Source organism: Oratosquilla oratoria, unplaced genomic scaffold (genome assembly GCF_046742065.1).
Source record: "Oratosquilla oratoria isolate Oo_2021 unplaced genomic scaffold, ASM4674206v1 SCAFFOLD45, whole genome shotgun sequence".
NCBI lineage: Eukaryota > Metazoa > Arthropoda > Malacostraca > Stomatopoda > Squillidae > Oratosquilla > Oratosquilla oratoria.
The window spans coordinates 2,824,573-2,841,520 of NW_027467710.1; positions in this window are offsets into that span (position 1 = coordinate 2,824,573).

Below are 16,948 nucleotides of genomic sequence, written 5' to 3' on the forward strand. Positions count from 1 at the left end.
GATGCTGAGATATATACACAACGTAATGACTCATCCTTTTCATTCACTCTGAGGAACAACAACTTATGTTTGAATAGTTACTCATTCCCCCAAGATATATCAATGGCCAGAAAACCATTCAGTAGCCTGACAGACCAATGTATTGATATATCTTGCGTTTCATTCACGTCACCAGACTCGTGATGGTCCTTTGACACTCAGACAAGATATTGCGATGTGGAATGAGGCCAGTAGAGTTGGACGTTGCTACCCATAGAAGGAACCATCGAAACACCTCTATGGGATTCAAGCGTATGTGCCCGCCACACGTCACTTGACCACACGCATAATAGAGAGGGACGACACGTCGCGTCGGGCTTTGACTAAGCCCCACTAACCCTCCTAGATTGTAGTCTTCCACAGATCGATAGACAGAGAGAGACAGAGACAGAGAGAGAGAGAGAGAGAGAGAGAGAGAGAGAGAGAGAGAGAGAGAGAGAGAGAGAGAGAGAGAGGGAGGAGGCGGAGAATGACGGAGATATATGGCATGGGTAGCTTAAATCATGCAAGGCCAACACGAGATTCAGTCATTGAAATATTGGTGGAGTACATACACATGTAATTTCGTGTAATTAATCACAGAGAAGCACCTGCGATCTACACATGATTTTGGTTTAGTTTTGCTCTTGGCATCATTTAAAAGGAGGGTTGTATTGCAGGGAAGGCACTCGTAAGACTAGAGACTCCAAGTCCTTTCAGGTGAGGTCGTTAGCTCTGGGTGATAACTGAATGGGGCATTGCAATTTGGTGTGTTTCCAGCTATGGGTCACGATCAGTCATTGGAAACCACAAATGCATTTGTACATTTAGATCTGTTTTCCATGATGACCGGATTATGAAGTACCTTCAGTCTTAGTCTCATTACCTTGTAAATCACAATGAGGCATGTGTGCCCACAATAGTCTATATAGCATACTTTTAAAAACCAAAATAGTTATCTTCATGCAATTTCGGTAGCATCACTAAAAACCCACTTTTTGATTATTGTGTGTAAGAATGTTATTAAACACGGGTAGGCTCAACCAACTTAAAATTGCACATGTACACATATACACCTTTTACTTAACGCAAACATTCACTTAATATGGATGCACAAACATAGCCAAGTCTCTCCCCGCTTCTCCACCACCTACACCACCAAAAAAAAAAAAAAGAAAAAAAAGGTCATTGATTGTTATGTAGGACTTCCTTTTTCAGCGTCGCTACGAATTTGTGCGGAAAAGATTTGCTGAAGAAATCTGTACAAGATGGGATCATCAAGAACATGGATACTTTTGGCCTTTTCGGTGAGTGTTTGCTTGCATTTTCGTGTTGTCTTGAAATCACGAGCTCATTTTCTTGACTACTTATTCCTAAAACATGTATTGCCTTAAACCAGTGTTCATTTTCAAAAAGTTGCAAACTGCAATGGCATGACTATTGTAAGGCTCTTTGGATGATTCAGACAAATGATTTGGTTGCGTCTTGTGTGCATATGTAATCGAGCTCCTACTAGAAATGCAGCGAGGCAAAATTTCAGTCGCTTAGCAGTAAACACTGTGTCTGTCAGGCGTGAGTGCTTTTGAGCAACTATTCAACTTTACACGTAGTTAGTCAACGCAATCACCTCGAATAACGAGAGAAGACAATAAGTCTTTACCATCAGTGGCCCATCAATAGATTGCATGTAATTAGTTACGGGGTGGCTGCTTCCTTGTAAGTACTGTATACTATTATATTATGCTGATACGCCTGTATCTACGCAGATGTGTGTTGCAGTGGGACTCGCCCAGCCTTTCCTGCAAGACGATTGGCGACAGAACGAAGAACCATTTGCCGAAGAAACAGAAGACGAAGAACAATTGGCCGAAGATCCAGAAGACGACGACCCATCCTCATCAATTTCATTAGATGACGCTGAAGACGATGTCGAGAGAAACTCCACCCAGTTTTCGCTTTCGTTTGGGTTTGGCATGAGTATTTGTGGACCCTCTGACATGTTTGGAGGTAACAAGAACAATACTGGCTCTGGACCCGGCTGCGGACACGGCTGCGGATGTGGTTGTAACCATGGCGATGATGAGAGCGACAGCGACAGCAGTGGCACCAGCGAAAAGAGCAGTAGCAGTAGCAGCAGCAGTAGCAGCAGCAGCAGCAGCAGCAGCGAAAGCAACAATGAGGAGGAAGTCCAGCAGCCACAAGAGCAGTAGCACCAGCAGCCAAGAGTAAGACAACGACGATCGTAACGACGAAGATGTCCAAAACGCCAACGTCCTTGACCACTAAAGCAACGCAATGATAATAACGTCTTCTACCAAGTACTTCCTATCTACAATTCGGATCAATGCATTGTAATATTTACATGTCACTCTTAAAGTAGACTCAATACAATTTCAAGGCATGCTTATTCATATGATTGTCCTATTAGTGGTAATGTCCATGTTAGAAAAAGAGAGAACATTATTTGATCATTTGAAAAATAGGCTTGGCGTCTTCATGATGATGATGATGATGATGATGATGATGATGATGATGATGATGATGATGATGATGATGATGATGATGATGATGATGATGATGATGATAATGATGATGATCTTATCTGACTGAAAAGGGGTCTGCTTGTCTCTATATCGTAGCACAAAGGGAACTGGTAGGACTAGAACAACTCCTGTTGTATTGAATTGTTCCATGCTAAAGTTTCACAGTCCTGAGCAGTCTGGGTCTACAGCCGCTAAGTCAACAATTGATCGGGTCGTAGCGCTTCGTCTTATTGTTCAACGTTGTCGTGTGTTTCAACATGCATTGTTGTAGTCTATGCTGATTCCCTGTGATAGAGGAAAGAAAAATTTCAAAGTGGGACGAATCGATGAAACTAGGGATTGTACTCTCTGTACATAAAGTGAAACTAAGTTGAAAGAGATAGAAGAGTTTGAATTTGGGTGTGTGGTGGGGAAAAAGTCGGGAATAATAACGGGTTGAGGAAAACAAGGAGTGGCTCTGCTGCTGCTAAGTGCTGATATAGTAAAATGCGCAATACAGTGAAGAAAGTGTCTTCAAGGTTATCGCGGGTGAAGTAGACCGGCAGATATGTGAAAAAAATGTGTCTTTAGTGATACAAGCATGAAATTTGGCACACTGCTAGGGCAGTATCTTACAAAGATTTTTGGATATAGAGACATTCCAGATTCTTCCCAGAGCCAAAATGGCGGTCATTTTACCAAATAGCCGATTTTGTGCTGTACGCGACATAGGATACATGTGGATACAACTATATTTACTTATTGAAGAAGCATACCAGTGGTTTTATTTAACTAGATATAGATTCTAGCAAATAAGAGATAGCAAATAAAGGTGACAAAGCGTGAATAATCTATTTATTTGGTCATTTTTTGGTGCATTTTTGTACTTTTGGATGGTTTTCTTCAACAAACTCTTCAAAAAAAACTGTTACCAAGCACCATGGAATACCTACTGACCATCTAACACACTTGAACTCAGAGGAAGTGCTTCTGTTTGAACCTAACATCAACTTACACAGTCAAAATTATACAGTGGAAACTCTACATCCAGGTAACATAGTCTAATATGATGCATGGATACATGTGTACATGTTAACATAATTATCATCTGTGGTCTTTCTTGTCCCAGTTCTACTCTCTCGTACACTCCCCACCACAGTGACATAGAGCTGTGCACTGGAGTGCAGCCTTGACACACTTGCACTGTCCTCTGCATCCCTTTTTGCAGCCACACCTTAGTAGTTGCCGGGATGCCTCAGTTGCCTCTGGGAGGGTTGTCCAGTATATGTCCCAGCCACTGTCGGTGTGAACCCACCCCCAGTCACTGGGCGATGGTAGCTCTGGTGTAGACACCATCATCTGGCCCCAACAGTAGCCGCTTGGTAGGCAGCTCTCTTGATGTGCTGTTTCAGGGCTTCTTGAGTTGGTGGGAGAGCATCTATTGATCTGCCAGTCTGGGTGAACAGATCTGATGCTTGCGACACTCATTGACATGTTCCTGGCTACTGGTGCGATCATACGGCAAAACAACAAAACGCTCCAGTGCATCCATGTGGTCATCTACGGCTGAAGGAGTTGGCGTGGCAGTCAAGGCACAGAATCCTGCAGTGACATCAGTGACCTCATCACAGGCTTTCCAGGTTTCCCGTGCTTTTTTCTTCCCCCTGCCTCCGAAGCTTGAAACGGTGTCACATCCAGTGAGGGCATGGAAGAATGGCAACCCTCGACACTTGTTCCCCAAGTCCGTGGAGATACTCAGCACCCTATCATAGGAGACGGAAAGACCCAAGTCGAACAGAGCGTCAACCAGGGGGATAAATGTATTTTGTGCATTAATAATTAGATCAGTTAGATTGGTATACATTTCATCCAAATTGCTGAACTGTCTGTTGAGCCCCCGCCTCCAAGTGACCTGACCCAAGGTATGCATATTACCCTCCGTGACCCGACCCCTGGTCAAGTACCGAGACCTGACCCCCCCCCCGTCGATAATGTCCAAAACGTCCGTATAACATGTCATATTCAATTTCAAATAGGTTTTTGTATTGTCAAAGTTTGCTCTCCTGAAGTCTAGTACTTGGACGTTATTCGTAGTTTTTAATTCTTCCCAAATAATATTAAATCTTATTTCCTGATGATCGTTAGAGCTTAGACTATCTCCCACTTTTATGTTGCTCATTAGGTGCTCATTATTAGTTAAAAGTAAGTCCCCTTGTAGGATCGGTAATCACTTGTTTTAGGAAATTATCCTGCACCACATCTTGGAATTTCTTCGTTCCTTGCCCTTCTATTAAAGTTTCCCAGTCAATGTTTCTATAATCAAAATCTCCCATGATCACAACGTTTTTGTACTGGGACGCTCTGTGAATTTCATGAATCAAGGAATCAGTCTGCTCAATGCTGAGGTTAGGAGGTTTATACAAGACGCCAATAATAACTTTCTTATTCTTGCCAATAGTCTCTACCCAAATAGATTCCGTATAGTCCTCTTCTGTAATGGAATTGTTGATAATACAGTTTATTGTATTTTTAACGAAAAGTGCTATACCTCCCCCACTCCTGCCAACTCCATCCTTGTGAGAAAAAAAAAAACTTATATCCTTCTATTTCGATTTCTGGAAGGAAATGTTTATCAGCCATGTTGATCCCGGATTCAGTAATAGCTATAATATCGAAATTCTGTACGCATGCTTTACCTCACAGGAAATCATTTTTGTTAATTATGCTTCTGCTATTTGTATAGTAAATTTTAAGTTGATCTTTCCTCCACCTTCTTTGGTGATTCTTTTCACAGTCCCTCTCTAAGTTGTTTCTATTGCCTAAACTATATTCCGATACTTCCCCCCTACACCCACGTAATCTACCCGAAAAAACCCTGTAGGATGCCTACTTCTCACTCAAGGGATTCAGCAAGGAGCCGAAATCCTCTGGGGGACAAGTGCACTCCGTCCCTTGTATATAGTTGATTCTTACCGTAAAAGCGGTCCCAGTTGTCGACAAATGCCCATTTATTGGCCTTACAATGTTTCGACAGCCTGCAATTCATTGTAATAGCACTGGAATCCCACATGCCTTCAACTCTACGCCTTGGAAGGATTCCACATACAACAGGAACACCTCCCTTATCTCTAATCTTGTCTAGTGCATCCTGGAACCACGCAAACAATTCCCCACTCCCTAACTTACCTATATCATTGCCCCCGGCACTTATGCAAACTACAGGGACCTTACCTTTCCCTACTAAACACTCTTCAATCCTATCTCTAACATCTCCTATCCCCGCGCCGGGGAAACACACCTGTGTCCTATGTTTCCTATCTTCATCGCAGAGAGCCTTGTCTAAGTACCTCACTTGACTGTCTCCCACAACCAAAATCTTACCTATGGGCAGGGATCCAGCATCTACCCTTCCCTTCTTCTCTTGAATTTCATTTTTTCTTCTTCCTGAAGATTCGCTAGTGCTTGAAACGAGTTCTTGTAATCGAGATGAGTTGGTGAGGACTTTTGTTATTTTTTTTTTTTGTGTGTTTTTTTTTTTTTTTTTTTTTTTAACTATCCGCTTCTTATTTTTCGCCGTTTTCCATCCAGGCTCACAGCTAGTTTTGCCTTCCGTATTGTGAGCCTTCGAGCGGCGAACTCGATTCTCTTCATATATACTAAAAACTGACACGTGGTCAAGCTAAGGACTCGAACCCAGCTTAGACATAACAAGTGACCATTGACTTGGCTCATTGCCCTATCAAGAGAGATATAAGTTGAGAACAACTTTCTTATATTTGTATGCTGGAGTTACATACACATACACGAATTTTTGCGTTCAAACCACCTATGTCATGATAGTGCAATTGGCAATGTGTATGTGTGGGAAAGTGTTTACATACACTCAATGGTCCACAGTGAACAGATTTTCATCTTTTCAACCACATGAATTCACTTTAATTCCATCTCACAGTCGAGACTGACGAGGAGCTCGATGTAAGCATATATACGGAAACTGATACGTGGTCCAGCTAAGAACTCGAACCCAGCTCAGACGTAACAAGTGACCAGTTGATTTCGCTATCAAGAGAGATATAAGATGAGAACAACTTTCTTATACTTGTATGCTCGAGTTACATACCCATACACGAATTTTGCGTTCAACCCACATCCGCCATGATAGTGCAATTACCAAGATCTCTACTAAATATACATAGGTGCAAAAAATAATAAACTTTATGTGGACTAGCAACTCAAATTACAAATCAGCAAGAAAAAACATCAAGTTCATAGCCATACAAATCACTCTTGGAAAGTCATCTTAGAATTTTTTACTTTCAGTTTAAGTTGAACATAGTGAAGGGGAAGATTCATTGTATCAAACTCAGCTTTCCGTGCTACAGCTATCACATTGTTGTAATACTCCTATGTACTTTACATTATCCAAACAAATAAAAAAATGTCAACAAAGATCACGCAGGTACAAATGTCATAACAGGAATTACCTGAAGTATATGTCTCACAATATTCCATTTACAGTATACTGTATAAATGTATATGTACATTTTTTCATCCTTCAAGATACTGGGCAATGTAAAGGTATACGCCCGTCCCCAGACGTGTTCTCAATAAACTCGTCGTAACTCTACTAACATCAAATTCCGAGCTTATCGAAGTGATATATCCGCCATCCCCATCTTCTAATCTAAAGTGTATGACGACTCCTTCTGAACTTCGGAAGAAAATGACCGTACCTTGAAAACTGGAAAACGATTAGATAAAACACGGTGTCGATTGACCCTGAAAATGATATCATCAAAAGAACAAAGAAAACGGATTCTAATATGGTAATCTATATTTCAATCTATGAACTATGTTTATCGTATCATATTACTAATAATCATAAATACTAATTGTAATTATAGATTTCTGTCACATTGTAGTATTCTATAGCCAACACATGTAGTTACCCCTTTAAGACTCGTGACCGCCAAGTACAGGACAAAACTATGGTTTCCCCTTAGGGGTGACCATAGTTTTGTCCTGTATTTGGCAGTCACGAGTCTTAAATAGGTACTGCCCCAAATATTGGTGTCACCTCAGTGTCACCACATGTAGTGTCACCAATGTTGGTTCCACTACTAGTCGCTCTTGTTGGAAGCGGCCTACCTGAAACGAGTGGTAGGGACAAGGTATGGGAGGTTTTTAAAAAAGGGGAGTCAGAATATATCATTGAGTTTGCCGTGGTATGATTTCCTTGGGCACATTTGGAATGAGCACTTCCGTACTCTGTGCCGGCGGCCGGTGGTGTTCTCGTCGGAATGTACCCGTAAGAACATAAGTTCGCCGCGGTGTATTTACCCTTACGCACCCTTGGGATGAACATTTCCGTGTTCAGTGCTAACGGCTGGTACTCTTCCTTAAAGAACAGCTATCTTCCAGAAGAATAGGTACGATATTTAAAGTCAATCCCATGACTGACCTCTCTGTTGATTGAAAATGTCGATGATACTAGACAAGTTCCGCAGGAAGTGTTTGGAAGCAGTGATCATTCAAGGAATGAACACTGTTGAACAAAATAGGGGCATGTTCAACATCTCACCCCCACATTATTCCCCTAATACCCATGACCAGCAAAATTTTAAAACACCCTTTGTGAGCAATTTGCCCGCGGACGTTTGGGCCACCATTCTCAACCTTCTCCAGCATTGAATCCCCCTTATCCTCCTCCTCCTCCTCCTCCTCCTCCTCCTCCTCCTCTTCCTTCCACCCTACTTATTTTCTCTCCCCGTTCCCTCCTTTCCCCTTATTTAATCTCAAGCATATGTATCTCAACTTGTACTTGAAAAAGCTGTAATAAGCGAAACGTCGTACAAGTAAAAGCTACTACTACTACTACTGGATAGGATAGGTAAGATGGAGGAGAGGGGGGAGGGGGGGTTGGAGGGTATGTGTGTGAAAGAAGTAAAGGAGGAAATGGAAGAAAGTTAGAGTTACAATAGATGTGGGGCAGACCCACTTGCTACTTTGATCATATATTTAATTATTAATTTTGTTTGCTGTGGAGCTAATGCCTAGTTATTTGTGTAATATTGGTTGGTGTCTGGTCCATCTTCCGCAGAATCGGGTCGTCTGTTCTTCTTCTTGAGTTGTTATGATTGTTATTGGCTGTTTTTTTTATGTATACGACTATTTCTTTGCCTGTTTATAGGTTTTGAATTTTTGGGGGTATATATTCTTTTTATCTTCCTTTTTATTTTTGTGTTTGTGATGGTGGGGGGGGGTCTTGATTTCTACACGTCGTATATATATATTTTTTTCTGTCCTCATATGGTGTTCAACTCGTCAGTCATGGCGAAATTCTTGACTCTTTGTGTTTAGCATACAATCATTTAAAATCTTTTTACAATACATATATATCTTTGTTACAGAATATAGAGGATTTTATTTTATTTTATTTACAAAATAAATAAAGTTACTGAATATTATTATTGATATCAATATAGAATAATCGAACGCATGTCGTCCTAAGGGGCGACCATAGATTTGTCCTGTAGTTGTCGGTCACGAGTCTTAAAGGGGTAACTACATGTGTTGGCTGTAGAACACTACAACATGCTCGACCATGCTCATGCTGATAGTTTTTCCACCGCACTTCTGGAACCATCGAAACACCTCCATGGGATTCAAGCATGTGCGCCCGCCCCACCAAGCCCTCACGGCACTTGACCAAACGCATAATTGAGAGGTACTACACGTCGCGTCGGGCTTTGACTAAGCCCCACTAAACTTCCTAGATTGTAGTCTTCCACAGATACCGAGATAGAAAGAGAGAGAGAGATAGATAGAGAGAGAGAGAGAGAGAGAGAGAGAGAGAGAGAGAGAGAGAGAGAGAGAGAGAGAGAGAGAAAGAGAGAGAGAGAGAGAGAGAGAGAGAGAGAGAGGCGTAGAATGACAGAGATATATGGCATAGATAGCTTAAATCATGCAAGGCCAACACGAGATTTTAGCATTGAAATATTGGTGGACTACATGCACATGTAATTTAGTGTAATTATTCACAGGGCAGCACCTGCGATCTACACACAATTTTGTTTAACTTTTCGTTTTGGTCGTTAGCAATGGAAACTAACTGACTAGGGCATCAAAAGTTCATGTGTTTCCAGCTATGGCTCACGATCAGTAACTGGAAACCACAATTGCATTTGTAGATTCAGATCTGCTTTCCATGATGACCGTATTTTTATGAAGTACCTTGAATCTTGGTCTCATTACATTGTAAGTCACAATAGGGCATGTGTGCTGACAATAGTCTATATAGCATACTCTTAAAAACCAAAATAGTTATGTTCATGCAATTTCGGTAGCATCAATAAAGACCTGCTTTTTGATTATTGAGTGTAACAGTGTTATTAAGCACGTGTATGCTCGACAAACAAAAAATTGCACTGGTACACTTATACACCTTTTACTTAACGCTCACACTCACATATGGATGCACAAACATAGCCAAGTCTTTCCCTACCCCCTCAGGAAAAAAAAAATAGGTCATATATTGTTATGTAGGACTTACTTTTTCAGCGTCGCTGCGGAATTGTGCAGAAAATGTTTGCTGAAGGCATCTGCACAAAATGGGCTCATCAAGAACATGGATACTTTTGGCCTTTTCGGTGAGTGTTTGCTTGCATTTTCGTGTTGTCTTGAAATCACGAGCTCATATTCTTATCTACTTATTCCTAAAACATGTAATGCCTTAAACCAGTGTTCATTCTTAAAATGTTGCACAGTGAAATGGCATGACTGTTGCATGGCTCCTTGGATGATTCAGACTTAAATGATTTGGTTGCGTCTTGTGTGCATATGTAATCGAGCTCCTACTAGGCAAAAATTTAAGTCATTTACCAGTAAACACTGTGTCAGGCGCGCGTGTTCTTGAGCAACTATTCAATTTTACACGCAGTTAGTCAGCGCAGTCACCTCGAATAACGAGAGAAGACAATAAACCTATTTCGATGGAACCATAGGTGGTTTCTAATCTGACATCATTTCTTTGGCTACCGTTAGACAGTTTGATTCATTTGAGAGAATCCCCCACCCAACCCACAACACTTTTGCTGAACAAAATAATTCGGTTTTATCTTGAACGTAAAGGAGAGAGAAGATATCGACAAGATAGACTATATCGAGCTGAAACTGGGTGCATATAAAGACTTTGTCTTCTGAGTGTCAAGTAGAAGATGGAACTTATGAAAGTCATCATACTGAAGCAGTAAAAAGCGATATTTAATACAAACTCTGCCGTATTTGGTTCCTCAAGATTAGTTTGTGCTTCAAGCTGAAGAAAAAGGACTTTGATTCACTGCCGAATATTTTCCGGCATACTTCTTGTATTAATGTCTAAACGGCGGGGAGACAGTCAATCACATTGCCAAACAATTGGTCTGTACCATCAGTGGCCCATCAATCGCTTGCAAGTAATTAGGTACGGGATGGTTACTTCCATGTAAGCATACTATTATATTATGCTGATACACCTGTACTTCCGCAGATGTGTGTTTCAGTGGGACTCGCCCAGCCTTTCGTGCAAGACGATGGGTGACAGCAATTAACTCTGGACGTGGCTCCCAGAGATCATGTGACCAAATCCTCTGGAGACGAAAAAGGCAGCTCCTCTGGAATCAAAGATAGCAAAACATCTGGAAGTAAAGATAGCAATTGCCCTACAAAAGAAAAAGGCAGCTCTATGGAGACGAACAGTGCCTCTAAGGACGATGACACATATGAATCCTCGTTACCTTCATTAGATTCTGATGAAGACGATGTAGAGAGAAACTGCACATACTTTTCGCTTTCGTGATGGACGGTGGCCCTTTTAGGTGTAGAGGGGCGGTGGTCCGGCGTTGTTACCTTTGTTGGTGTTGTTGGCTAGCGATATTGCTGCAGCAGCACAGACGTTATGACTCGTTGCTGCGGCGGCGTGGGCGTCGGCGAGATGGTCAGCCCTCCGTGAACTTTGTTGGTGGCCATGTCTTCGGTGTTGCCAAGGGCAGATCAGACGGGCGCCGGTAGGCGCATGAGCCACAATTGACAAAGCATATCGACGTTCCTTCTGGTTCCGTTGGTTGTGGGTGGGAGGCGGGTGATAGACATCATCTCGAGGTATGTTGTACTTGGTTTAATGTCCCCCAGTGGCTGTGGCTGCGGCTGTTGGGAGAGTTGGAGGATTTTTGCGGCTCTGGAGGCCGCTGGCGGCGTGAATTCCTGAAGCAGGTACTGTTTCCGAGCGTCATACTGGATCGAGCCATTGGGAGATATATGGGAACACATCCTCGGGGATCGCCTCGAGAATATAGTCTGCCTTGGTTTGGGACGCGCTGATATTCCGCATGCGGAACTGGATCTCCGTCCGGCGAAACCAGGAGGGAGCGTCGACCGTGGAAAAGGGTGGCAGCATCAGGGAGACGGCGTTGACGGTGTTGGTAGAGGATAGCGTGGCGTCGGGGGTGGCAGCGGTAGATGGGTCCATTTTTGCTCCGAATGGTCACCAGTGAGGCGATGCTACTGTGAGAAGAGAATGAGGTTTTGATGAGTTTGTCTTCTTTATTGTAAGGTGCGAGTGAACTGGTTTTAGATGCGGAAGGAGCCTATATATATATATATATATATATATATATATATATATATATATATATATATATATATATTATATATATATATATATATATATATATATATATATATATATATACCGAGTGGGTAGTCACCCGTGGTGCGTAATTACATAATTGCACTGAATTAGGTTAGGTCGGGTCAAGCAGGGTCGCACTGTCAGAGAAGCGTCAGGTCGTGGAGGACATGACGCGCGTTACATGCCACGTAGTTATCTTGGTGTGTACACACTGCAAAACTGCTTGGCACCTCTTCTTCACAGCTCAAAGTTAACAAATCCAACACTGCGCTCTGCATTCAAAGTATTACAAAGGATTACAAAGGCGGAGCATGCCGACAGGAGACCTTTTGGTCCATAATTAGGTCGGATGCGAAAAAATACATAAATGATAAAAAGTAGATCAAATATGAATATAATAATATAGATAATAATAAGTAAAACAAATAATATAGGTATAGTTGGTGATAAACAAAAAGGTAAAAAGTAAATGATAATAAACTGACAAATAGATAATAATGAATGGAAATCAAACAAATGATGAATAAACAGACAAATAATATAAGATAATATAAAATAAATGTCAGTCATTACAGCATCTTGCTTAAATGTTTATCTAAACGAATATTAAAGCTTCGAATTGAACTACATTGCACTGCCTCTGCAGGAAGTTTATTCCATTCATTCACTACACGGTTGGTGTTGTGTCTACCCACTTCCAAATTAAATCTATTTCCTGACAGCTTGAGACCATTATTTCTTGTCGGATTCTCATTCAGTGTGAAAATTTGGTCACTTTTGATGTTGTCAATCCCCTTTAGAATCTTAAATACCTGTATCAAGTCACCTCTGAGTCTACGCTTTTTTAGGGGAAACAGATTCATATGTTTTAGTCGATTTTCGTATGATTTACTTTTTATATTTGGAATCAGTTTTGTGGCTCTCTGTATTTTTTCCAATCTGTCAATGTCTATAATGAGATTCGGTGACCATACAGAAACAGCATATTCCAGATGTGGACGAACTAATGATTTGTATAGCTTGTTAATGAGAGATGAGCTTTTGAAGTCAAAAGATCTCGCGATCAGTCCTAGAATGATATTTGCTTTCTCAGAGGCTGAAATACACTGCTTAGATGATTTGAGATCGTTACTGATAATTACCCCTAGATCCTTCTTTTGTTAACGAATTTCCAAATAACTTGTAATCGTACTTACTGTTATTTTTACCTATGTGCATCACCTTGCATTCACTTTTGTTAAATTTCATTAGCTACTTTTTAGACCATTGCTGTAATTGATCTAAATCTTCTTGAATATCTAATCGATTGAAGTGATCATTTGCCATCCCGCACAATTTTGTATTAGAGACAATAGATTCTAGTCCGTGGTCTATATCATTTATATATACTATGAATAGAAGTGGCCCAACAACGGAACCCTGAGGAGCTCCACTAGAAGTTTAGCCATTTAAAACAACTCTCTGTTTTCGATCATTCAACCAATTTCTAGTCCAAATTAACTTCACACGGAGTGAAGTTAATTTAGTAAGTAGTCTTTCGTGGGGGACGGTATCAAAAGCTTATGCAAAGTCTAAATATATTAAATCTATATTGTTTCTTTTGTCATAACTCGAGATGACTGTGTTGTAGAATTCGAGTAAATTAGTCACGCAAGAACGTTTCCGTCTGAATCCATGCTGGCTATCATTTATCAAATGGTTACTTTCTAAATGATGTTCGATAGCATCTCTTATGATAGTTTCCATCATTTTTCCTACGATTGAAGTCAAGCTTATAGGCCTGTAGTTAATTGATTTCTTTTTGTCACCGTTTTTGAATATTGGAGTGAAGTTAGCTAGCTTCCATTCTCTTGGGACATCTCCGGATATGATGGATTTTTTTGAAAATAATTTCTAATGGAACAACAATCTCATTTTTCATTTCCTTTAAGATTCTTGGATGCCAACCGTCAGTCCCTGGTGTATTATTAATTTTGAGTTTCTCTATACACCTTTTAATTTCTTCTTTTGTTATATTTACCACATTGAGTACGTTTACCCTAGATTTTTCACAGGTTTCAGTTTGGAGTTCACTTTGAGGTGTTTCGTTTACGAATACTGAGCTAAAATAGTTGTTTAAAATATTACACATTCCTTCGTTTGAATACTCAAGTTGACCGTCAGCAGATAATTGTGGCCCAATGTGATTCCTAATAACCTTTTTATCTCTAATGTAACTGTAGAATTCTTTGAGAGTCTCTTGGATTTATCAGCGATATTCATTTCTTATTGTCGTTTTCGTTTTTTTATTGTCTTTTTTAAATCTCTCTGTATTATTACATAACTTTGCTAGCCGTTAGGTGCACCCGAGGTCTTGTATTTCTTATAACCTTGTCTGTTTTTAGCAATGCTCTTTTCAGTTTCTTTGTCGAGCCACTTTGGGCGAGCCTGATTTAGGGGGCGTCTGTCCTAAAACGGGATGTAAGTATGATTATCTTAGTAAGCGTATTTTGAAATATTTTCCCCATCTGATCTACATGTCTTTCGCTTAAAATTGCCTCCCAATCTGTAAGCTGAAGCTCCTGACGTAGTCCTATGAACTGAGCTTTACTAAAATCGGTTGTTTTAGATGCACATGTGGATTTTTTTTATTTTTTAGCAGTTTGAATCTAAGTTGTGATCGCTATTTGTAATAGTTTCACCAACCTCCACATCGGCTATTATGCTTTCACGGCTAGTGATCAATAGATCGAGTAAGTTTCCATGCCTTGTGGGTTCTTTTACGTGCTGAACTAAGTAACTGTTACCGAGAAAATCTATCAAACGACTACCTATACGGCCATCTTCAAGGGTCATCCAATCAATGTCAGTAAAACTGAAATAATCCATTATCAATAAGTCCCGATTGTAAAAAACTAGACAGTTCTTGAAACAACAGTTTGTCGTCTGCTAATGATAATGTTTTTGGCCTACATATTACACCTACATTCGTTGTTTGTCCATTTGTTTGGGTTAACTCTACCCAAAAACTATCATATGCATCCTCTTTTACTTTCTCTAAAACACAGGTATGGACATTGTTTTTAACGTATAACAGAACACCACCACCTTTCTTGTGGTTTCTATCCCGATGAAAGTGTTCAAATCCCGCAATATTAAATTCTGCTTCAAACTCTTCACCATTTAACCATGTCTCGATTATTCCTATCATATCGAGATTTTCACTTTTGACATATGCCTGTATATCTTGAAATTTATTCCTAATACTACGAGCATTAAAGTACATGGTATTAAGAAACTGGTGATTATTTCTTTTTGACACGTTTTGTATTTCAACATGATGTCTTACATTATAATTTTGTTCTTTATTGACACATTGTCAGTTGGTGAATTTTCCAACTTCTCCGGTTCCATCTGAGTGACAGCTTTCTGTGCAGCCTCATCTTAGTCTCCAAAGGGAAAGATATCGCTCTTCTGCCTCTGAAAGCCCGTTGTCAACTTGGGAAGTCTCTTCTTCAGGAGCTTAAAAGATCTGGGTTTGGAATGAGGTTGCTACTGTGACTGTGGCATCACAGACGTTCTCATCATTATTTGTATGCTGGAGCCTTTCCGGGGTATATCACGCAAAATGATGATACATTTTACAGTAGACGTCATCGCAAATGTCTCCTTTAGTTTTCTTAAATGTGTAACATCATTTTGATGGATATAATCAGGATTATTTTGCTAGTTTCACTTGATGGTTTGACTTGTTGCAAAATTACGCTTTACACTTTGTATGATATTGGTCAAATGTATGGAATTTTGCTATTTTTTCTGTAAATATTACAAATAACATGACATTTTTTGTTAATCAAATTGTACACGTTCGAAAGAGCATTAAAAATGTATTAATTTGATAACTATTTTGTTGCTCTATCTTACTCCATGTAAAAACCATGTCTCTACTTTAGTAAAAAGTCAAGGTTTTCAACAACTTCCTATCTATTAAAAATCACGGGGAAATTCATCAGATTCTAACGGTTCATATATGTAGAGTAGATCCTTCTCTTTCTTTTGGTCCCTAATTTGTTGCTCTACTTTGGATAGACAAAAAAATTATACCACAATATATGCTTAGAAATTACTCAAAATTCCCCCTTTTGATAAGATAGAAAAAAAAAAAAAATCAGCCTCCATGTGGAATACTTCCATACATCCTAGATAAAAACTAATAGGATTTTTTGCTTTTTCATGTCAAAATAAAAAACTACTGTTACGTATGAAAATATGAAAAAGTTGTTTTTTGAACATGTCTAACACACACACACACACACACACACACACACACACACACACACACACACACACACACACACACACACACACACACACACACACACACACACACACACACACACACACACACACATACACCTATGAAAGAAATAGAAGCAACAAAGAATGAAATAATGAAATACTTGAGTAATCTTGATGTCAGAAAATCGCATGGACCACATGAAATAGCAAACTGGATTTTGAAAGAATGCAGGAATGAACTGGCAGACAAAATACATAGCATAATAAACAGTTCCTTGAAAGAATGAAAAGTTCAAAAAGATTGGAAAAAAGCAAATATAGTACTTATATATAAAGGGGGAAATAAAGAAGACCCTAACAACTATAGACCAGTCTCTCTAACAAGTACAATAGCAAAAATTTGTGAAAGAATTATCAAAAGTAGATGGGTAAAATATTTAGAAAAAACAACAACAACGTGCTA